General features: G+C 40.1%; 1 pseudogene; it reads right to left on the reverse strand.

Moving 5' to 3' along the window:
• The window catches only part of LOC122486040, a 61,604-nt pseudogene extending 42,792 nt beyond the window's left edge, over nt 1–18,812 (reverse strand).
• Nucleotides 18,813–24,307: the final 5,495 nt, after the last annotated feature.

Below are 24,307 nucleotides of genomic sequence, written 5' to 3' on the forward strand. Positions count from 1 at the left end.
GCAGAATGCAGCAGCTTGGATATTGCCACACCCTGCCACCCCAACTCTAAAGGAGGGGACACCACTGTCACACCACTGGGGACAGCCGTTTCTGGGATTAGATAGAACAGTAACTACTAATAAGAAGAAACTCAATCTTCCACAGCAGGGCCAAGAAGCAGCCTCCACCTCCTTAGCACATTCATTTTCATCAGACAGTATGTTGGGAATTCATCTCTATGTATTTATCCCCTTCCTATGCAATGATTACCAGGAAAGCAAAATTATTACTCTGTTTTTTTTTTTTTAATTTTTTACAGATCATCTTGTAGTCAATCCAATATTAGCACTTTCATTATAGGGTCCTATTTTATGTTGTCAAAGTCTGATATTCTGAAATGAATTTTGATGTTTTAATGAGTTAATGTTGCAAAGGCTAGCACTCTGTACTGGTCCTTATGCAGTCACTGGCAATAAGAATGAAGGTGTGATGGGTCATTAAAAGAACCTTCTATTACTTCTAACTTTCTATGTATGTTACCTCTGGTCACAAAGGAACTGAAAGTTCTCACTTGGCATTGTCATAAACTGGCACTTCAGAGAGAGGAGTCTCTGTATACAGACACTGACTCTTTGCACAATCTCAGGAAAATAAAAGTTTGTGCTCCTACAGTCAGCTGTCATTTTTACCCATGGACTGTTTTCCCCACTACAGCTTTAAAATTCACACCTGATTATCCTCAGACATCCTGAATCGGCATATGGGTTGAAAGCAGGTTTATTTACTCTTTTTTAAAGGCCTTGAAAACCACACGAATATGCTCATTATTTTGAAAGGAGATGTCTCGGGGCGCCTGGGTGGCGCAGTCGGTTAAGCGTCCGACTTCAGCCGGGTCACGATCTCGCAGTCCGTGAGTTCGAGCCCCGCGTCGGGCTCTGGGCTGATGGCTCGGAGCCTGGAGCCTGTTTCCGATTCTGTGTCTCCCTCTCTCTCTGCCCCTCCCCCGTTCATGCTCTGTCTCTCTCTGTCCCAAAAATAAATAAACGTTGAAAAAAAAAAAAGAAAGGAGATGTCTCATAAAGAAGAACTATTTCTACCTCACTGGTTACACAGCTGGGAGGGCATGTTCCTAACACTACAAAGTAGACAAACAAAGTCCATCTCAAGAGGAAGCCTTCACTTTCAAGTTTTCTTTCCCCACTTCTGAGTCTGTAACTGGCATACACATACCCAATGGATAAATTTCTCTCTTTAGCATGGTATCACGTTGATGTTGGGTGTGTGTGTGCGTGCGCACACATGCACGTGTGTTTATATTCTCCCTCTACTAGCTATGTATTTTACTTTTTATATGCCTGGACCCTAGCACAGTAGCAGGATGGTTTTTATGAGTTTTACTGAATGCTTTAAATTGTGTCTAATTTCTACAGGTTGGAATTGTCAAGGTTTCAAATGCGAAACTCAGGACCACCTACATAAAAATCACTCAGAGGGTACTTGTTAAAAATGAGATCCCCAAGGCTCCACACCTAGATCTACTAAATTAAAATATAGGTATAAGGCCCAGCCATCTAAATTTTCACATTCTCAGGTATATTTATGATTTTCAAAGTTCAAAGACTTCTAGTATATGAACTAAAAACACTACAATATTTACCCAGATATTCACCTTTTCTTTAAGACCCAATGAGATCTTGAAAGGAGAAGAAAAAGAAAAAAGAAAAGAAAGAGAAGAAAAGTACTCCTACCCTTGAACTCCAGCCATTTCCTTATACTCCTTCTCTGTCTTCTACCCTATCCATAGGGCGATAAACTTCTCCAAAGATTTCCTTACACATCAGAATTTCAAACTATAAGTCCTAGCCCAGACTCCCCACCCCCCTAACACAAAATGTTGAGATTCATTTGGCACAATAGGTATTCAATGATCCAAAGAAAGTTCGCTGGGTTCAATTAATGGCTGTATAATGGCTTAGCAATTAAAATAGAAACTACTTGAAGGATTTACTGATAAAGTCACTTAAAAAACCCTCATTCTTTAAAAAAAAATTTGTCTAATTTCACTCATTTTGGCTGATGTTTCTGACCCAAATACTACTTCTTTTAAGGGTGTTTCTACAATGCTCAGCTGATACAGCACTGGAAAAGAGGTCATGGATATAAATACAACAGTGATTTGACCTGAGAACTACTGTGAAGTGAGTGAAAATAGATTCCAAATGACTGCCCATCAAAGAAAGCTCTTCTCCTGATAATATGCTCAGTAGATCTATCAGTATAAACTCCAGTTTCTTCCCAGGAATCTCAACCCTGTGGAAAATGCTGCTGTCAGACCCCAGGTTATTTATCATAAAAGTTATTGAATACTGGGTCACTTGAAAAAAGAAAAATATATTGAAACACGCAGTCAAAATTTCTTTCTTCAAGTTAGATGTGGGCAACTGAAAATTTCTTTCCGCTGTCCAGCAGTCTATCCCGTAGGATCGTCAGTGATAGGGCTTCGACTCTCCACTTTCATCCCCCCAATATCACTTTTAGTTACTCTATGTTCCAATCAAAATGAAGAACGCAAAGTTCTTTGCCAACTTCCTGTATCTCCCTCCACCATGTTTATACTCAGAGTTACTGCTCTACTTGGAATCATTATCCATTTGCTTTTTGTAAAATAATTACTGAGTCTATCACTTTCAAGAAAAGTTTTCCAGGGATTCCTGATTTGTCAGAACTTTAAACATTGCCCCTAAAAATCAATGAATGTCTACTGTATTTTCAGTAAACACATAATGAGTGTTAAATAAGGTGAATCAATGTCACAAAAGTGAATAATTTCAAGACTTACAATAATGCTACAGTAATCAATCAAGACATTGTGATACTGGTGAGGAACCAACAAATATATCAGTGGCACAAAACACAGAACCCAGATGTAGATTCCTAGAAATACAGTCAACTGATCATTGACAAATAAGGAAGGGCTGGGTACCTGGGTGGCTCAGTTGGTCAAGTGTCCAATTCTTGACTTCTTAGCTCAGGTCTGACTCTTGATTTTAGCTCTGGTCATGATATCATGGCTTGTGAGTTTGAGTCTCACATCAGGCTCTGTACTGACCACTTGGAGCCTGTTTTGGATTCTGTCTCTGCCTCCCTTTCTGTCCCTCTCCAGAGCATGCTGTGCTCTCTCTCTCACACACAAAACAAACAAACAAACAAACAAACAAGGGCAACAAAATGGAGCAAAAAAAGTTTCTTTAACAAATGATACTGGAATGAGTAGACATCCACATGAAAAGAATGAATCTAGACACAGACCTTACACCCTTCACAAAAATTAACTAGAAATGGGTCAGAGACCTAAATGGAAAATGGAAAACTATAAAAGTCCTAAAGAAGAAAGTCTAGATGACCTTGGGATATGGTGATGCCTTTTTAGATACAATAATGAAGATGAGATCTATGAAATAAATAACTGATACACTTGACTTCATTAAAATTTGTAGACCTGCTCTACAAAAGATAGTATCAAGAGAATGAAAAGACAAGACAAAGACTGGGAGAAAATACTTGCAAAAGACACATCTGATAAAGGACTCATCCAACATATATAAAGAGCTCTTAAAATTCATCAACAAGAAAACAACGTGATTAAAAATGGGCCAAACACCTTAATAGACATCTCACCAACGATATGCAGATGGCAAATCAGTGTATGAAAAGATGTATCACATCCTATATCATCAGAGAAATGATAAATTAGGTAAATGAAAAAATAAAGTGGTCCATACAAACAATGGAATATTATTCAGCACTAAAATGAAATGAACTATCAAACCATAATAAGACATAGAGACTTGAATGCATATTAGTAAGTAAAAGAAGCCAATCTGAAAAGGCACCATACTATATGATTCCAACTATATGACACTCCGGAAGAGATAACACTATGGACACAGCAAAAAAGACTAGTAATTGACAGTGAATGGTGAGTGAGGAAAGGGATGACTAGGCAGAGCACAAAGAATTTTTAAGGCATTGAAAATACTCTGATATTATAATGATGAACATATGTCATTATATATTTAACCAAATCCATAGAATGTGCAATACAAGAGTGAACCCTAAGGCAAACTATGGCCTTGAGGTGTTTATAATGTGTTAGTGTGAGTTCACCCTTGGTAAAAATGTACCATTTTGGTGAGTGATGCTGACTGGGTAAAGCTACGGGCCAGGGAGTATGGGAAATTTCTGTACCTTACTCTCCATTTTACTGTAAACTTAAAACCACTCTAGAAATATTAAAGTCTTCTTTTAAGAAGTGCATAGTGAAGCCCGTGAATCAAATGAAATCAAGTGAATCAAATGAAAATGTTTCATCACAAATATGTTTCTTGAAGATAATCTAACTTCCATAAATCCTAATAGCCTCAGGCATCAATATAATGATTATCTTTTATCCTCCCAGATTAAGTATAGTTTAGAAAACAAGCCTTCCACAACCCCTCTTCCATGAGTTACATGTGTCACATGCTTCCAAGTCCATTTTCATGCTCTATCTTTGCTAATCCTTTAAATCCTTAGGTAGAATGTGATCTTTGCTTCTTAAAGAAATGCAATACAACTTGGCTGTGGCACATTGTACACCACAGTCACTTGTGTTTGTACTTTGTTATCATCCTATGTACATTACTAGGTCTCTTACTTTGCAAGCAAGGATAATATCTTAGTTATCTTTTTAAGTCCTGCAGGGGCTAATAGAGTGTAGCATAGTAGACACTTAGAGAATTATGACTGAGTCAAACTGTATTATTTACATCTCTATCAAGAGCTAGGTCAACATCGATAAGATGTAAACTGCGTTTCAAAAGCAAAGTCATTGTAAGAATCAACTCACCATGAGCCTGTATAATGCCAAATCAAGAACATATTCAGATCAGCAGGTGATTTGTATGAATTATGGAAGTATTTCCATTAAGTAGACAAAATTAACTGCTTTCTTTAGGTTTCCATCATTGACTCAAGTCTCTCATACACACCTGCTAGACCAGGTAATGCTACTGCCATTTCTCACTTGAAAGATGGCAATAATATCCTTATGTTCTGCTTTTGCACTTCAGATATATGCCCACACAACTGTGAAAGTGATTTTTTAAATTCTTTATTTTTTAAAAGATTTCAGGAATAGAATTTAGTGATTCATTACTTATATAAGACACCCAGTGCTCATCACAAGTACCCTCCTTAATGCCCATCACCCATCTAGCCCACCCCCACCCACCTTCCTCCAGCAACCCTCAGTTCTTTCTACGTAAGAGTCTCTCATGGTTTGCCTCTCTCTCCGTTTTTATTTTTGCTTCCCTTCCCGTGTTCATCTGTTTCTTAAATTCCACATGAGTGAAATTACATATTTGTCTTTCTCTGACTTATTTCATTTAACATAACACACTCTAGTTCCATCCACATTGTCACAAAAGGCAAGATTCCATTCTTTTTGATGGCTGAGTAATATTCCATTGAATATATATACCACATCTTTTTTATCCATTCATCAGTCGATGAACATTGGGGCTCCTTCCATATTTTGGCTACTGCCAATACTGCTGCTGTAAATATTTGGGTGCATGTGTCCCTTTGAATCGGCATCTTTATATCCTTTGGATAAGTACCTAGTAGTGCAATTGCTGCGTCATAGGGTTGTTCTATTTCTAATTTTTGAGGAACCTCCACACTGCTTTCCAGAGTAGCTGCACCAGTTTACATTCCCACCAACAGTGCAGGAGTGTTCTCCTTTGTCCATATCCTCACCAACATCAGTTGTTTCTTCTGTTAATTTTATTCTGACAGGTGTGAGGTGGTATCTCAATGTGGTTTTGACTGACATTTCCCTGATGAGTGATGTTGAGGATTTTTTCATGTGTCTGTCTATTGGACATCTGGATGTGTTCTCTGGAAAAGTATCTATTCATGTCTTCTGCCTATTTCTTCGCTGAATTATTTGATAAAGTGATTTTCCTTCCATGACTTCACCTTGCTCCTATGATTAAGACCAAAATCCTTAAAATGGCTAAAACACCAGGTTCTAGCCCCTACCTGTCTTTATCTTGTGCTACTCTTCCATTATTTCAGTTTGACCACAGTGATCTTCATTTACTTGTTCCAATTTCATTATGTTCCTTTCTGACTCAGAGCCTTTACAGATCCTGACCCCACCGCATAAAATCCTCTGCTTCCATCATCCTTCCTACCCAGTTAGCTCCCTCTCATCCCTTAGATCTCTATTTTAAGGTCACCTCCTCATGGATGCCTTCCTGAACTCCTAAAGTGGGTGTCTCTATCACAGGCTATCATTAACACTATGTAATTTTCCATCATTTTGTGGTAGTTTATAATTATGTATTTGAGAAGTGATTAATCTCTGTCGTCCTCATTAGTCTGTGAACTCCATGTAGGCAGGTATCATGTCCATTGTGCTGGTGATATGTGGTAAGTGTTCAAGAAACCTTCCTTTAAGGGATAAATGGGTGAAAGGGGTTGGTCAAGTTGTGGACTTCCTTAAGATCATGCAGTCTTGAGACCCCTGCAAGCAGTCTTCTGGAAGGGATAAAGCCTGAGCAATGTTAAGTCCACCACCTATTAGCTTTGTGACCTCAGATAATTTCTTAAACCCCTTTCAAGCCTCATTTTATTCTTCTATAAAAGGCAAATAATATTTTACAACGCTGCTGAAAAGATTAAATAATTTTATATCTCTCTAGTGATAGCCATAATTTTAATTAATAAAGAATTAACTGTCTGTATATTTGTTTAGTATCTATCCCTAATGCTCAATTTATAAGCACCAAAGAATATGGACTATGCCTGTCTTACATACTACTATGCTCCAATGCCTAGCTTAGTATGTAGAACACAGTAGGTGATAATTATTTGTTGAAGATAAATCAATAAACATAAAAAGAATTTAGCATGGTACCTAGCTAAATTAAGCATTCAGTAAATATCAATGTCTACCATAGATTGAATGTTTGTGGCCCCCTAAATTCCTATGTTGAAACTTAATACCCAATGTGATGATATTGGGATATAGGACTTTTAGGAGGTGATTAGAGACTTTTGGGAGGGCCCTACCCTCATGAATGAGATTTGAGTCCTTATAAAAGAGACCACAGAAGGTGAGCATCCTTGTCTCTTCCAGTATGTGAGGACATGGCAAGAAGACAGCCATCTAGGAGCCAGGAAGTGGGTCCTCCCTAGACACTGAATCTGCCAACACCTTGATCTTGGAACTCCCAGCCTCCAAAACTGTGAGGAATAAGTTTCTGTTGTGTATAAGTCACCTGGTCTGTGGCATTTTTGTTATAGCAATCCAAATGGACTCAGACACTCTTCTTCCCTCCCTTCATAGCAAATTCCCCAAGACATTCCCTCTAGCCCTGTTGTTCTTTCATTTGGGTGGAGGTAGAATCAGCTGCTTGCATTGTTCATTAATTCACAAGGTATTTACTGCAGATAGTGTTATTATTTTAAAAATTCAAAATTGAATTTTTAAAATAATAACACTCTCTTTTTTAAAAAAAAAATTTTTAATGTTTATTTATTTTTGAGACAGAGAGAGACAGAGCATGAATGGGGGAGGGGCAGAGAGAGAGGGAGACACAGAATCGGAAACAGGCTCCAGGCTCTGAGCCATTAGCCCAGAGCCTGACGCGGGGCTCGAACTCACGAACCGTGAGATCGTGACCTGAGCTGAAGTCGGACGCTCAACCGACTGAGCCACCCAGGCGCCCCTAACACTCTCTTTTTTATGGGCAGAAAAAAAAATCCCAACAACAATGATCTGCTGAGCACAATTTATGTGTCAACTGCAACAAAATGCTCTATTAGTACTACTGTTCTGACTTTGTAGAAGCAGAAGGTAGACACAGATTGGCTACATGACTTAAGTAACAAAGACAGAATTAAAATGAGATTTCCACGCTTCTGTTCAATACCCTTTCCTCTGCACTTAACTGTCATTGCACATGAGCAAATTCAGCAGTTCTCATCAGGCCTTCTGTGATGGTCAATGAAACTTCTTTCATCAGACAGCTGAAATATGCTCTATTGTTTATGAGACAGTGAAATGAGTAATGAAATTAGGTTAAGTGGGAAAAGGGAGAGGCACAATACTATGCTTAAAGTATTTTTTTTAAACTTCTGCATAAAGATTCTCTTTAGCTTCCTGGAGCCAAAGAGAACTAGTGTTTATGAAGTCCAACACATATTAAAAAATAGTACAGGGGCGCCTGGCTGACTCAGTCGGTTGAGCGTCCAACTTCAGCTCAGGTCATGATTTCACAGTTTGTGAGTTTGAGCCCTGCATTGGGCTCGCTGCAGTCAGTGCAGAGTCCACTTTGGATTCTCTGTTCCCCTCTCTCTCTGCTCTTCCCCACTTGCACTCTCTCTCTCAAAAATGAATAAACATTTATTAAAAAATAATAAATAGTAAAGATTTGTTGAATGCCTTAAAAAAGGAGACCTAGTTATAGTCTTAACTCTAGGCTAAAATTCAAATTGCAATTTAAAGATTCAAACTCAACCTCCAACTATTATTTCAAGAGTCTTGTGTTCATAATAAAAGGTTTTGGTTATTCTTTCTTTTTGCTCTCTGAACACGCCTGTGATGTACCCATTGTTTTCATTCTAAAGGTATGAAATTTGTCTCATGATTGTCAGTTACTGGATGCAGGATACCAAATTATGAAATATAAATATAAATATATATATGTGTTATATATATATGTGTGTGTGCAGGTGTGCATATATATATATATATATAGAGAGAGAGAGACAGACAGACAGACAGACATGTATGTATATGTGTGTATATATGTATATGTGTGTGTGCAGGTGTGCATATATATATATATATAGAGAGAGAGAGAGAGACAGACAGACAGACATGTATGTATATGTGTGTATATATGTATGTGTGTGTGTGTGTGTGTGTGTGTGTGTGTGTGTGTGTGTATAAAGCTAGGACCACCTTTGGTCCTAGTTCTGCATCTAACTAATTAGGAATAGTAGCTGTCTAATACATGACTGATCTCAACCACTGTTTTCTACAATATGAGCTTTTAGCCAAATCAAAATCCCATTCAAATAACATCTCTGCCACTTACTAAGCTCATCTTCAAAAGGGACATAAGAACACATATGGCACAGTGTTCTGGAAAATAAATATCACAATGAAGGCATTCAGCTCTGTGCTAGAACACAGCTTATATTTAGTATATGTGAAGTCCACTTCTTTAGTTCCTCTTTGCTGTAAGAAATTTTCACTTTTTAAATCACTAGTTTTTTAAGTGGTAAGAAGTAGGAGAATTACATTTCTGCTATATAACAAGAATTAAAGGTTTGTGAGGAAGATAATGGAATCAATCCAATTCAATAAGATTTGCAGATTGCACTGAGGCTATCCTATCAGCTAAGTGAGAGGTAGCTGTCCTGTCTAGAAGACCAATTTCCATTTTAGTAAATGCATCCAATGCCCAGGTATTACAAGCCTTGATGGGAATATAACTGACATATTCATATTCTAAAGCTTGCCAGAAATCCTCTTCTAAATGGCCTAAGGGTAACAGAAATGCTTGTAAAAAATCATTGTCATTATACAAAGAAAACTTGATATTTTTAAATGAAAAAAATTAAGTTTATTCATTTATTTTGAAAGAGAGAGAGCATGAGCAGGAGAGGGGCAGAAAAAGAGAGAGAGAGAGAATCCCACGCAGGCTCTGCACTCTCAGTGAGGAGCCTGACACGGGGCTTGAACCTATGAACTGTGAGATCATGACCTGAGCCGAAATCAAGAGTCAGTTGCCCAATGGACTGAGCCACCCAAGCATCACTAAGTGAAATTTTTAAGTAAACATATTGAAGTAACTCACCGACTAGGTGGTAAACTTAAAACTCCAAAGTGTACACAAACTAAAAGCTAGTTTCTCATAATATTCTGATAAAGGTGTTAGTGACAAGGGCAAACATGCTGTTGAGCTCAGAGCTTAACTTCTTACAGCTTAATACATAAGAGACAAACACTGTGTAATAACATAGACTCCATAAATGCTAGTGAAAAATCTTTCACTTGTATCATGAGGTAACATTTACCCTTTTAGATATAGGAAATTCTAGCAACATGGGTTAATATACTAAGAAAACTTGCTAGAGACTAGTTATCATAAATTTCCAGACTGTTTTTACAATTGATAGGCGTTTCCTTTGTGTCTTATTCTACTCAGGCTGCTAATAACAAAACACCATAGGCTAGCTGGCTTAAAACACAGGAATTTCTTGGGGCACCAAGGTGTCTCAGTCGGTTGAGCACCTGAATCTTGATTTCGGCTCAGGTCATGATCTCGTGGTTCATGAGTTCTAGCCCCACATCAGACTCTGTGCTGACAGTGTGGACCCTGCTTGGGATTCTCTGTCTCCCTCTCTCTCTGTCCCTTCCCTGCTCGCTGTCTCTCCCTCAAATTAATTAATTAATTAACTAATTAATTGAAAACAAACAGTAATTTCTCACAGTTTTGGTGGCTCGGAAATCCAAGACCAAGGTGCTGGCCGATTCGGTTCACTGGGGAAGGTGGACCTCCTGGCTTGCAGGACTTCTCCCTGTGTCCTCACTTGGCTGAAAGAGAAGGAACTCTAATCTCTTCCTCTTCTTCTAAGGACACTGATCCCATCACAGGGCCCCATCCTCATCATATTTTCTACACCTGATCACCCTTCCAAAGGGACCACCTCCAAATACCATCACATTGGGGGTTAGGGTTTCAATAAAAGAACTTTGGGAGGATACAAGCATTCAGTCCATGACACCTGGTAGTATAAAAATCAAACACATCAATCTCTTAGTGGTGTCCACCACTATTTAGGTGATTAAAAATTAATAGGGGTAAAAAGAACAACCCCCAAACACTTTGATAAATTCAGCAAGACACTTCATCAATTTTGATTTCTGCTTGGCAATCCACATTATTTTAGCCTTCTATTTCACGATTTCCCACAACACTAAAAGAAAATGTCATTTGAATATCAAAGGAAAATCATTCAGGATGTCAGAATACAACATAAAAAAAATAAACATTTTAGGTTCCATTTCATTGTGTTGGTAACAGACATTGCAAAAGTCAATGTTACTTAGAGAAACACTGTCATCTTCATAAATGCCATATTGTAACTTGGATTATTCAGAAAAAAATGCAGACAAACCATGAGCCCATCTTCAGGAATAAGGATCCACGAGGCTCCAGTAAAGGTCATACAAATAATTCATTTCAGGGAGCTTCTCTCTTAGCCCTTATTTTACCTCTCTCCATACCCTTCCTTCATAGACTTTCTCTGGCATACAACGTAATTCTAATAACCTGAGAGAATGAACCCAGGCAAATGAACATTTTATCTATTTCTAATAATCACTGGCCACACAATGTTCATGTACAAACACATGCACATCCAAGCATTTGCCTATCAAACACCCACCCCCCGTACTCACCATATATGCCCAGAAACACCTATGTGAAAAGGACAGTTAACATTTACAGTTAGTATATGGACCAGACACTGTAATAAACATTTTACAGGTATTTCATTAAAATGTTTTTTTAATGTTTATTTATTTTTGAGAGAGAGAACGAGCAAGCAGGGGAGGGGTAGAGCAAGAGGGAGACACAGAATCTGAAATAGGCACCGGGATCTTTTTTTTTTTTTTTGATGTTTATTTATTTTTGAGAGAGAGAGAGAGAGAGACAGAGTATGAGCAGGGAAGGGGCAGAGAGAGATGGAGAAAGAGAATCCAAAGCAGGCTCCAGGCTCTGAGCTGTCAACACAGAGCCTGACGTGGGGCTTGAACTCATGAACCGTGAGATCATGAACTGAGCCAAAGTTGGTCACTTAACTGACTGAACCACCCAGGCGCCCCTAGACACCAGGATCTTGAGCTGTCAGCACAGAGCCTGATGTGGGACTCGAACTTACCAATGCGATATCATGACCTGAACTGAATCAGATGCCCAACCAACTGAGCCACCCAGGTGCCCCTACATGTATTTCATTTAAAAGCTCATTTAATCCTCAGCTCTGTCTGATGGAAATAATTTCATTCATGACCTCTGCTGAAGAGACCACCATATTTTGCCCATGTAATCCCACCACCCATCAGGTCCAGGATACTGGAGAAGGCATCTTCTTAGCTGAGGAGTATCTGTCCCAAACCTGGGATAAAGTCTATCTTTAAGAAATTCATGTTGCCGCTCATGGGAATACAAGTTAAATACAAAGAGTAAGGTAAATGGTAAAGTAAAATGTAAGATAATGAGAAAGCCAAGACACATGGGGGCATAACATTAAGTTGGAGTCCTAGAATGAAAAGCCATAGATCCCAATTGCTGGGGTACTTAAACCACTGGATCCCAGAACCACCCTCAGGCTCCTGCTCTTTTCAGTTTGTTTGGCTCTTTCTGAAGTCCCATGCCTATATACTCATATAACAAGTTCCCTGACTGAGAAAATTTTGAGTTAGCCTCAACTCCTTAAAACTCAATTAGTCTAACCAGTACCACCTACCCTAAATCTTTGAAGATGGATCATATACCAAACATCCTCAAAAGTACTGGGACAATAGTGGGTTTTACCCCACAAATCATTCCCAGAGAACAAGGTCTGTTTGGTAGTTATCTTCAAGAGCATTAGATCTAATGGAAGTGACTGGTTATTCTCTATTTTCAATGAGAAATGAATGATTAAAAAAGGTAGGGGAGGGTTCCCATTGTAATAGGAGGAATTTCAATGAAATTTCCTTTAAAGTAATGGCTTTTTTTTTTTATTTCACACTGGAAAGACAACAGAAGGAGTCCTCTCTGGATGAAAAAGACAACAAATCATTTTAGACAAGCAGGAATTTTTAAAAATTGGAATTCAATGCACGCGTCCCTCTCTGAGTCTCCCCATGCCATGACAGCTGCACCACAGTAACCAAGAATCACCTCATCAGCTCTGGCACCCCAGGGTCCCACGGAGCCATATGGAAAAGATGGAAGCCTGGAGGTCTTTACTACACATTGCCAGAGGAAACATCATGAAAAGCCCCAACAGCAGCGTTTAGAGTCCAAATACCTCAATTCAAAGTTTAACTCTACCTATTCTAAGTTTCTGTGTTAGAATTTGTAAAGTGGAGAGGAGAATACTTTTATCAGGTATTGTGAGGATTAATAACCATTACCATGCAGAAAAGCATCATGGGAGCTGTACATCCCTATAAATTCTTAATATTTGTGATAAGAAGAAATTTCTTACAGAATAATTAGTAGTGAAATTCACTTAGGAGTTAAGAACGTGGACTCTAGGATCACACAGACCTAACTTTGAGAGCTAACCTTCTAGATCACTAACCGGGTAATATTGGACAAGTTATTTCAATTCCAAATCTCAGTTAGCTGTAAAATGGGGTGAAATAGCAACTCTCCTCATGAGCTGGTATGACATTAAGTTACAGGAGATCATGAGTATAAAGCATCAAGCCCTAAGATTCACACTCATTATGTACTGCAAATGTTAATAGTAGTAGCAGCCACATTAAGTGGTATTTCCAATACTATTTATAAACAGAGCATCATCCCAGATACAGAAACACCTTGGAATGCCCATTCCCAAGAAGTAACTAAAGAGCAGGAAACCTTGAATGTGATACTCATTTTTTATACCAACCAGCAAGTGACATCACTTAGGGTGCACCGTGTTCACTTCTCATGCTAATAGCAAAAGGAAATTCAATTTAGCTTCTCCAGCCACAAATATACAGTTGTCCTTTAGGAAGAATTTAGGACTGGTGAACCATAATGAGGAATTATATTCTCCTAACATCAGTGTTCAATTTATTGTTTCAAGTCTTTAGATATAACCTACAGATAAGGCTGAGATCTGGCAGGAAGAAAACACTTTTTGCTGTAATAAGCTAACACATCCTTAGAGCTGACATTTTGACTCCTACTTAAATATTCTTTCATTTACCCAATCATTTAACATATATTTAATGGCATAGGATCAAACATTGGCTATTGACAGTAAGCAAGGCACATATGGCCCCTATCTTTTACAGCTCACAGCCCACTGAGTACACAGATGAGATAACCAGCAATTACCATCCTGTGTGTGGAAGTTGTGTTAGGAGAAATCTGCTTTGTGGGTACCTGGAAAGGAAACCCTCCCCTATTCTCAAGGTAACAATTCCATAATAATCAAGACACTGAACTGGTCTCCTCTCCCTATTAAATTATGACTCTCAAAGAGAGAATCCAGCTTACTCGTCTTTATTTTCTCCATAGAACCAGAACTATTACTTTCCACAGGTACTTGCCTGGCATGTGTCCAGCTGACTGGTTCACTCAACATCTATTCCAACCTCCTTGTACTTTTCTGCAAGACTGCGAAGTAAAAACATCCCCCAGCCACCCTTGTTCATCTGGCTATCAGTGTGACTTTGTATTTGCATGTAATTGGCACAACCGAAGAGTTGTTTTAGAAATGTGTTAAATGGAGATAAAAGTAGTCCTAGAACCATCCCTTAGTGGTGTAGACTTCAGCAGACACATGCAGCTGGAGCCAACAAATTCAGCAGTGACTTGCTGGGTTATGGCCGAGATGGAATGAAACTGGGGCCAGAATTTTGAATAGCAGCCCCCTGACCTCCTGGGATTATAACCGTGACAGGGCTAAAGCAATTTTGGTGGGACTCTTATTCTGCAGTCCTTCCCAGAGGTTCAGCCTAACCGCTGTTTCTCCAGCATTTTAAACAGTGTTATAGCCAACTAATTCCCTGTATGAAGTCCCTTTCCACCCAAACTAGCTGGAACCATTTCTGTTATCGGTAACGAAACACCCATCTTCTGAACCAAATGGAATTTGTCAGAAATATATACCAGGCCCCACCGTCAGTAACGTGAAGCACTAGAGCATAAGATGAAGCCACACATGGTGTGTAAGAATAGTAAGAAGGAGCACACCATGGCCAGACATAACTACTTAAATAATTCTGCTTCAGATGGTTTGTGAATGTGTTGGTCTGTCAATAATCTGGAACCAGTCAAGGCCAATCAATGTGGTTCTATTGCAGGCTTAAACTGGCATGCAACCAAGTGGACAATCTAACAAATTTAAAGATGTGTCGTGGTCTGCACAAAGGTCTAGAAAGAAGGAAGTCAAGAGCAGGCACACTGTAAAGAAGATGGGGGCTTGACCAGCAGACAGGAGAAACTTCCCTTGGAAGGCTTGATTCTGTCGATTATAAAAACAATGAAACTCACCATGTAGGTTCTCTACCTAATTCCTTTGGGTCTGCTTACAGATTCATTATAGATTTTTAAAAATACCTAGCTAGTTGCCAGTCATGTGGTGATTACTTTGCACCCACATATTCATTTTCTTCTCTCACCCACTCTTTCTAGATCCATTTTATAGGCAAAAGCCTGCAGCTCATGAAGGTAATTGATATACCCCAAGTCTTATAGACACTGGTTGGCAAAGTGGGGATTCTCTGGCTCTGTGACACCAAAATCAAATTCCTGAGTGACAAGTTACATCATGTTGCCCCCTGCAAAGAAATTCCTTCCAGGGAGAGAATGCAGTGACCAATTGCCATTAGTATTCATGTCCTCTTACCAAGCATAGTCTCTGTGAAATAAACAATTGTATCTGGTTGTACAACAGTCTCTTTTGAGTTGAGATAGCCTGATTTTTCAGACCCCCTCGACTCCTTCAAATCTGATACACCAGTGAGGTAAATTGGAGGAATTGACCAACTCAAGAACAGGCTCAGAACATGCTGGACCCACCAAAATGCTGCCATCCTTGGGCTCCCAGCCTGGATAGCCTCTTTTGTAGCTGCACACTGAAGAAAAAGTTCCCACTTAGACTGAGCAGACGTACAGGGCTGCCTCTGCCAGCAAAATAGTGGCAGAAGCAAACTGCACATTGTCTTTGTTTCATGTTCACCAGGTATAAATATGAAACAATGTTAGAGCATGGGAGGAAAACACAAGGAGCCTCCAGACATAGACCAAACATACATCTGGTGTTTACATGAAAGCATGCAGGGAGGATGTGCAGTTTCAAGGACTGCTAGGCAATGACAGTGGGTCCCTTCCCTCACTGGCTCCTGGGAGATCATGGGGCTCTGGATCTCACAGTGCTATGGCATTCCATAGCCTTGAGACCAGAACATCACTGACGTTTCAGCAGTTACCCCATTCACTTTCCCAAGGCTTACAATACATTCTCTAGAAATAACTCCACACTCTATGTATAGCCTTTCTTTTCAAAGGCCATAACCCCTATTTCTCTTTCTCCTCCCTCTGTCCTCAGGAGGCTGCTGTGGTTTAGGGGGAGGCTCTTGGGTGTTCACCATGGCATGCCATGTCACCATGGCATGACACAGATTTCTGAGCTATTTCAGTAGGAGGCTTGTCCCATGTTGTCCTCACATGAAAGATTTTCAAAGGTTGTAGAATTCCACAACTCAGTCTTATCTTGACTAGTCCCTAAAGTGCAGGTTCCAACAACAACAGGGAGTATTAGCAGCTGTTTTCATGATGTAATTTCAGGATCAACAAGAAGGCCTCTCCCACACTTATAAAATTATATCTCCATCTGGCTAATGAGGCCTAAAAATTCACAGATTTATTCTTTTAAGCTGTGGCTTCCTGCATTTACCACATTTCAAATACCCCTAGGAAACCAGTATATTAACCTTTTTCAGTCATTAACATCCTACTGAGCTTAGTTTCTCATAATTTCCACCTACAGGAAGGTTTTAAAAAGTAGGACCAGAAAGGGGAGCCTCAGAATATGAAGCTTTAAGACACAGAAGGGATGGGGGTGGGAGGTGGAGAATGGTCTCTGCCTTTCTGGAGCTCAGCTCTAGGAGGGGTGGGGAAGGGAAGAGTCAAATGCATGGTTTACAGTCACTCCCTCCACAACTCCCCCACCTTCCTGTGTTCTATATGCTATCTGAATAACCTATGTTATATTTTTCAAACTAAAATAAGGAGTTCAAGTTGAGCCTCCACTGCCTACTCAGTACTAGAAAAGAAAAAAAAAAGATGTGGTATATATCTACAATGGAGTATTACTTGGCCATCAGAGAGAATGAAATCTTGCCATTTGCAAATATGTGGATGGAACTAGAGGGTATTATGCTAGGTGAAATTAGTCACAGAAAGACAAATATGACTTCACTCATATGAGGACTTGAAGATACAAAACAGATTAACACAAGGGAACGGAAGCAAAAATAATATAGAAACAGGGAGGAGGACAAAATATAAGAGACTCTTAAATATGGAGAACAAACAGAGGGTTACTGGAGGGGGTGTGGGAGGAGCAGTGGGCTGAAACATTAAGGGGCATTAAGGAATCTACTCCTGAAATCATTGTTGCACTATATGCTAACTAATTTGGAGGTAAATTTAAAAATATATAAAAATTAAAAGAAAAGATAGAGAGACAGGGTAACTTGATCCTCTGCAAATGTAACAAAGGCAAAGTCCTGGAACAATTTGGGAATGAAGCCGTCTACCTCTTCTCAGTCCTGGCAAAAGAACTGCTGCAGCTTATAGGCAGTCACGCCCCTCTGTAAGGCACCCGACAAACACCTTCCTGCTTCTCAAAAGCTCATCTGGGCTTTGATGAGATTCAGGAAGTTTGAAGTCACACCATCCTTCCTTGATCGCATGTCTCTACAGGTGACATGACTTTCACCTGGGTTTCCTGTTCCGTAAAACAAACACAGCCAAACCCCTTTGAAGGACTAGTGTGAATATCTCTCCTGACCTGAACCATAAAACCTCTCCAAAGCCACCAAAATACTCTTTCAGATCCTGTTCGGTTGTTTTCCACGGGAGACCTAACACTATTAAATCAGACGTTTTCTGGATGGCTCTCTTCACTTTCACTGCTGAAGAAGCAGGCACCTGTCTCGTCCCTTTTTCTTTGGCTATCTTTGGGATAGTTGACGACAGGTACCAGATTCCCCCAGCCAGCATCAGGGATGTGCAGAATGTCTTTGACCAGCCGGACACCTCTCATACACTGAGACGCTAGATTCCGGTAGTGCAGTCCACATGCTCCCAACAAACTGGGCTGTCACTGTGGACAGCAGCACTGTCCCGTCGCCTTCTGATGGTATTTCAATGGGCTCATCATTCTCATCTTTGGTCACCCGAGTACATTCAGACACCTGCTCTTATTTCTCTGCTAGGGTTCCGCTGCTAGGAAGCCTGACAGGGAACCCGAAGCGGCGAGGGATCCAGGAGCAGCCCAGCTACTGCTTCGCTCCCACGAAATGGCTGCCTTGTAACTCTTTACGGAAGAGGAAAAAACACCACCGTGACCGCCACCATTTAATAACCTTGCTCTAAGTGTGGAGAAAGCAACCACCCATCCCCAAAAGGAAACTTGGGCAGGCTACACGTACAGGACATATGGAGCCTATACTTGCAAGTGCTTACTTACGTGGGAACATGGAAGGGTCGCCTGAGTCCCTGATGGCCCAGATGGGGTTCTTTGGAGGTGTCTGAATGAGTTTTCTTGTGTGCTCCCTTAGAGCAAGCTGGCCGTGAGACGACGCGGCCAGAAACTAGGAAGCCCTTTGGTTCCATCAGCGAAGCCCCAACTTTTGGGGAGGAACGGACGCTCACGGAGATATCCCGGGCCACATTTGGTTTGTGGGTTGCTGCAGCTTTTGGCTTCTTTGCGCCAAATTGGCTGTGTTCTCATTGGAAATGGAAAACACCTGCGCGATGGGATCCATCCGCGGTAATGCTCTCGTGCGATTGGATTTGTTTTTACAAAAGGGGGAGATTTGACCATTGGGTCTTTCGTGTCCTCTCCACAAATAGGAGTGAAACAAAGGCTGATGTTGGTTTGCATCTTGTTTGTGGATCTATGGCCACAGGTGTTATCCATGTGAGATGTTTTCTCTACCTCTGGATGCTATTGCTAACACCAATTTGTAAACGAGCTCCGTTAATGTGTTTCAAGGCAAGCTCTTGTAAACATTGGGCATTCTAACACTCAGGAAGATCAGAACAAACCCAAATGTGTTTCACATTCACGTGAATGGTGTGTGTGTGTGTGTGTGTGTGTGTGTGTGTGTGTGAAATTCTCTACATTCAGAGTTTTATGTTACTCCAATAAGAAAGTTGCCTCACAGGAAGGGACACAATTGATGGCCCAGAGAGAGAAGGAGAGATAAAAATTGAACACACCTGCCCCCTCCCACACACCCTTTCCCAATAGTCAGAAGAATGAGGAAGAGGAGGAAGGCAGGCAGATGCTAGTGATTCTAGCCCCCCCCCCCCCCAGCACAAGCGCCAGAATTGGTGCCCACCCCACGGCCTGCTCCTTCACCTCTTCCACAGGGCTGAAAAGCAAACAGAAACAAAGCCACTTTAGCAGGAGGGAAAGACAGACGGAGATGGGAGATGGGAGATGGGAGAAGGGGAAGAGGAAGAGGAAGAAGAAGAGGAAGAAGAAGAGGAGGAAGAAGAGGAAGAAGAAGAAGAGGAAGAAGAAGGTGGCTGATGCTGACATGCAAAAAAAATATGATGAAATAAAAAGATAAAAGAAATGGAAAAATGTTATTCCAAAACTTCAAATCTGCCCGGGGCCTTGCCAGTGGCTCCCTTGCCACCTCTCCCTTCCCCTCCCTCCCCCACTCCTCCTGTTTCTGCATCACTTGGTGTGGCTCCAGTGATCTCCTCAGCCATCTCCAGTGGTGAGGCCTCCAGTGAGGGCGACTTTGGGCCACTTCCTGATGAGGTTCAAATTGGAGCACCTACCAAATCAGCAGAAGGGGGCCAAGAGGTCCCCTGGGCTTCAACTGCCCACTTCAGACTTTCCCACAGGAGCCTGATGGAGGGGAAGTGAACCATTTGACTTTTTAGTGGACACAATGTGACATATTCAGTACTAAATCCCATTCAAGGTTGATTGCTTATTTAAAACAGACATGTTTTTGGAGCTTTCAACATCAAACACAATACAGATAATCAGGCTTTATTCTTTGTTGTTGTTGTTGTAGTAAAATCATCACTTGAATTTGGTACTCTCTGCATTACAAGCCTTTGGGGTGGGCAGTGGAATTGCCTTGCTTCTGTCCCAATGCTGAGCCTGTCTGTAATTGTGGTTATCAAAAATTGTGGCCGTTATAAACAAAACAACACGTTTTATCCCTTGTTTTACAAGAGGTATCAAAAAAAAAAAAACCTTAACAAATACACCCTTGTTCTACCCTGACACTCACTTCAGGATACATCCCTGAGGGAGGAGCCTAATCAGCTTTTATGTGACTTAATTTTATTAGTTAACTAGTACTTGTTGCAGTTTGTCAGGGAAAATTACTTCAAATGATGTTTCATTTTGTCTGTCTCATACAGTGTCCATGGGTGATTGCTGAGAGAATATAGGTTAAATACATAAAAAGCTTTATAGGTAAACTTTTAAAATGGCTTCCCAGATCTTTGATAACCTGGGACTTCAAAGCTTTGCTGAGTTAAATGATAAATCGGGTTAAATTCATCGGACATCTAAGTCTTTTTCACATAAGATAAAATACTAAAGGGTGAATTGCTAAACACAGTGTATTTTGTTTTGTTTTTTGTCTTTTGCCTTATTCAGAAAAACTAAAGATACTTCTGTTAGTAATCATGTTTCATGCTTTTTTTTAAATATTTGTTTTTAGGTCTATTTCCTTATTTTTGAAAGAGAGAGAGAGAGAGACAGAATAAGCAAGAGAAGGGGAACAGAGGATCCAAAGCGAACTCTGTGCTGACAGCAGAAAGCCCAATGTATGGCTCGAACTCATAAACCGAGCTGTAGATCATGACCAGAGCTGACGTTGGAAGGTTCATTGACTGAGGCACCCAGGTGCTCCCGTAAAGAAAATTTTAAGAACACCTATTTCTGTATGCATTTAAATGCTAATAGACTGACACTTTAGAACAGTGTACATTTAGGCAATTGAGCATAGGACCATTCCTTAGAAGTGTATGGAGTGATTATCAAACTCTTTTTGTAAAATTTAAATTCAAGTTAGTTAACATATAGTGTAGTATTGGTTTCAGGAGCAGAATTTAGGGATTAATCACTTACATTCAACACCCAGTGGTCCTCCCAACAAGTGTCCTTCTTAATGCCCAACACCTATCCCATGTCCCCTCCAGCAACCCTGACTTTGTTCTCTATATTTAAGGGTCTCTTAGGGTTTGCCTCCCTCTCTGTTTTTATTGTTTTTAATTTTTTAATGTTCATTTTTGAGACACACACACACACACACACACACACACACACACACACATTGTGAGTGAGGGATGGGCAAAGAGTGAAGGAGACACAGAATCTGAGGTAGGCTCCATGCTCCAAGCTGTCAGCACAGAGTCCTATGCAGGGCTCAAAACCACTAACTGCGAGTTCATGACTTGAGCTGAAGTCAGATGCCCAATCGACTGAGCCACTGAGGTGCTCTAGTCCCTCTCTGTTTCTATCTTATTTCTCTTTCCTTCCCTTCCCATTTGTTCATCTGTTTTGTTTCTAAATTCTACATATAACTGAAATCATATGATATTTTCTTTCTCTGACTTATTTTGCTTAGCATAATATACTCTAGTTCCATCCATCCACTTTGTTGCAAATGGCAAGATTTCATTCATTTTGATTGCTGAGTAATATTCCATTGTATATATACACCAATCTTTATCTCTTCATCAGTTGATGGACATTTGGGCTCTTTCCATAATTTGGCTATTATTAATAGTGCTGCTATAAACATTGGGGTGCATGTACCCCTTTGAATCAGTATTTTTATATCCTTTAGTAAATATTAGTGCAATTCCTGGGTCATATGGTTGTTCTATTTTTAATTTTTTGAGGCACCTATATACTGTTTTTTTTTTAAATTTTTTTTTCAACGTTTATCTATTTTTGGGACAGAGAGAGACAGAGCATGAACGGGGGAGGGGCAGAGAGAGAGGGAGACACAGAATCGGAAACAGGCTCCAGACTCTGAGCCATCAGCCCAGAGCCCGACGCGGGGCTCAAACTCACGGACCAAGAGATCGTGACCTGGCTGAAGTCGGACGCTTAACCAACTGTGCCACCCAGGCGCCCCTATACTGGTTTTATATAGGTTTTTATATACTGTGTATAGGAGCCTATACACAGTGGATTTACCAGTTTATATTCCCCAAAGTGCAAAAGGGTCCCCTTTTTCTACATCCTTGCCAACATCTGTTGTTTCCTGAGCTGTTAATTTTAGCCATTCTGACAGGTGTGAGGTGATATCTCATCATGGTTTTGACTTGTATTTCCCTGGTGATGAGTGATGTTGAGCATCTTTTCATGTGTGTATTAGCCATCTGGATGTCTTAATTTTTTAAATGTTTATCTTTTTTTTTTTTTTTTATTTTTTTTCAACGTTTATTTATTTTTGGGACAGAGAGAGACAGAGCATGGACGGGGGAGGGGCAGAGAGAGAGGGAGACACAGAATCGGAAACAGGCTCCAGGCTCTGAGCCATCAGCCCAGAGCCCGACGCGGGGCTCGAACTCACGGACCGCGAGATCGTGACCTGGCTGAAGTCGGACGCTTAACCGACTGCGCCACCCAGGCGCCCCAAAATGTTTATCTTATTTTTGAGAGAAACAGAGGCAGAGAAGGAGACACAGAATCTGAAGCAGTCTCAAGCTCTGAGCTGTCAGTACAGAGCCTGAGGTGGGGCTCAAACCCAGAAACCATGACATCATGACTTGAACCAAAGTTGGACACTTAACTGACAGCCATTCAGGCACCTGCATTTGGATGTCTTCTTTGGGAAAATGTCTGTTTATGTCCTCTGCCCATTTCTTCACTGGATTATTTGCTTTTTTGTTGTTGTTGAATTTGTTATGTTCTTTATAGATTTTGGATACTCACCATTTTATCTGACATGTCGTTTGCCAAATGTCTTCTCCCATTCTGTTGGTTGCCTTTTTGTTTTGTTGATTGTTTCCTTCACTATGAGGAAGATTTTTATCTTGAGGAGATTCCAATAGTTCATTTTTGCTTCTGTTTTCCTTGCTTCTGCAGACATTTCTGGTAAAAACTTGCTGTGGCTGAGGTCAAAGAAGTTGCTGCCTTTTTTTCCTCTAGGATTTTGATGGTTTCCTGTCTCACATTTAGGTCTTTCATCTATCTTGAATTTATTGTGTGTATGGTGTAAGAAAAGGGCCCAGTTTCATTCTTCTCCATGTCACTGTCCAGTTTTCCCAGCATCACTTGTCGAATCGACAATCTTTTTTCCATTGGATACTCTTTCCTGCTTTGTCGAGTATTAGTTGACCATACATTGTGGGTCCATTTCTTGTTTCTCTATTTGGTTCCATTGATCTATGTATCTGTTTTTGTGCCAGTACCATACTGTCTTGATGATTACAGCTTTGTAATAAGCTTGATGTCTGGAATTGTCATGTCTCCAGGTTTGTGTTCTTTTTTCCTTTTTCTTTTTTTTTTTTTTAAATATTTATTTATTTTGAGACAGAGAAACAGGGAGTGTGAGTGGAGGAGGGACAGAGACAGACAGACACAGAATTCAAAGCAGGCTCCTGGCTCTGAGCTGTAAGCACAGAGTCTGAAGCAGGACTTGAACCACAAACCATGAGATCACGACCTGAGCTGGTCAGACACTTAACTGACTGAGTCACCCAGGTGCCCCTGTATTCTTTTTTTCAATATTACTTTGGCAATTTAGGGTTTTTTTCTGGCTCTATACAAATTTTAGAATTGTTTGTTCTAGCTCTGTGAAAAATGCTAGTGTTCTGTTGATAATGATTGCATTAGATGTGTAGATTGCTTTCAGTAGTACAGATATTTAAAAAATATTTGTTCTTCCAATTCATGAACATGGAATGTTTTTCCATTTTGTGTGTGTATTTCTTCAATTTCTTCACAAGTGTTCTATAGTTTTCAGAGTACAGATGTTTTACCTCTTTGGTTAGGTTTATTACTAGGAATCTTATGATTTTTTGGTGCAATTGTAAATAGGATGAATCCCTTGATTTCTTTCCTGCTGCTTTATTATTGGTGTATAGAAATGCAACTGATTTCTGTATGTTCATTTTATATCTTGTGAATTTGCTGAATTCATGTATCAGTTATAGCAGTTTTTGGTGAAGTATTTTGGATTTTCTACATCCATTTTATGTCGTCTGCAAATAGTGAAAGTTTGACTTCTTCCTTACCAATTTGCATTACTTTTTTTCTTTTTGTTTT

This window comes from Prionailurus bengalensis, chromosome E1 (genome assembly GCF_016509475.1).
Source record: "Prionailurus bengalensis isolate Pbe53 chromosome E1, Fcat_Pben_1.1_paternal_pri, whole genome shotgun sequence".
Taxonomy (NCBI): Eukaryota; Metazoa; Chordata; class Mammalia; order Carnivora; family Felidae; genus Prionailurus; species Prionailurus bengalensis.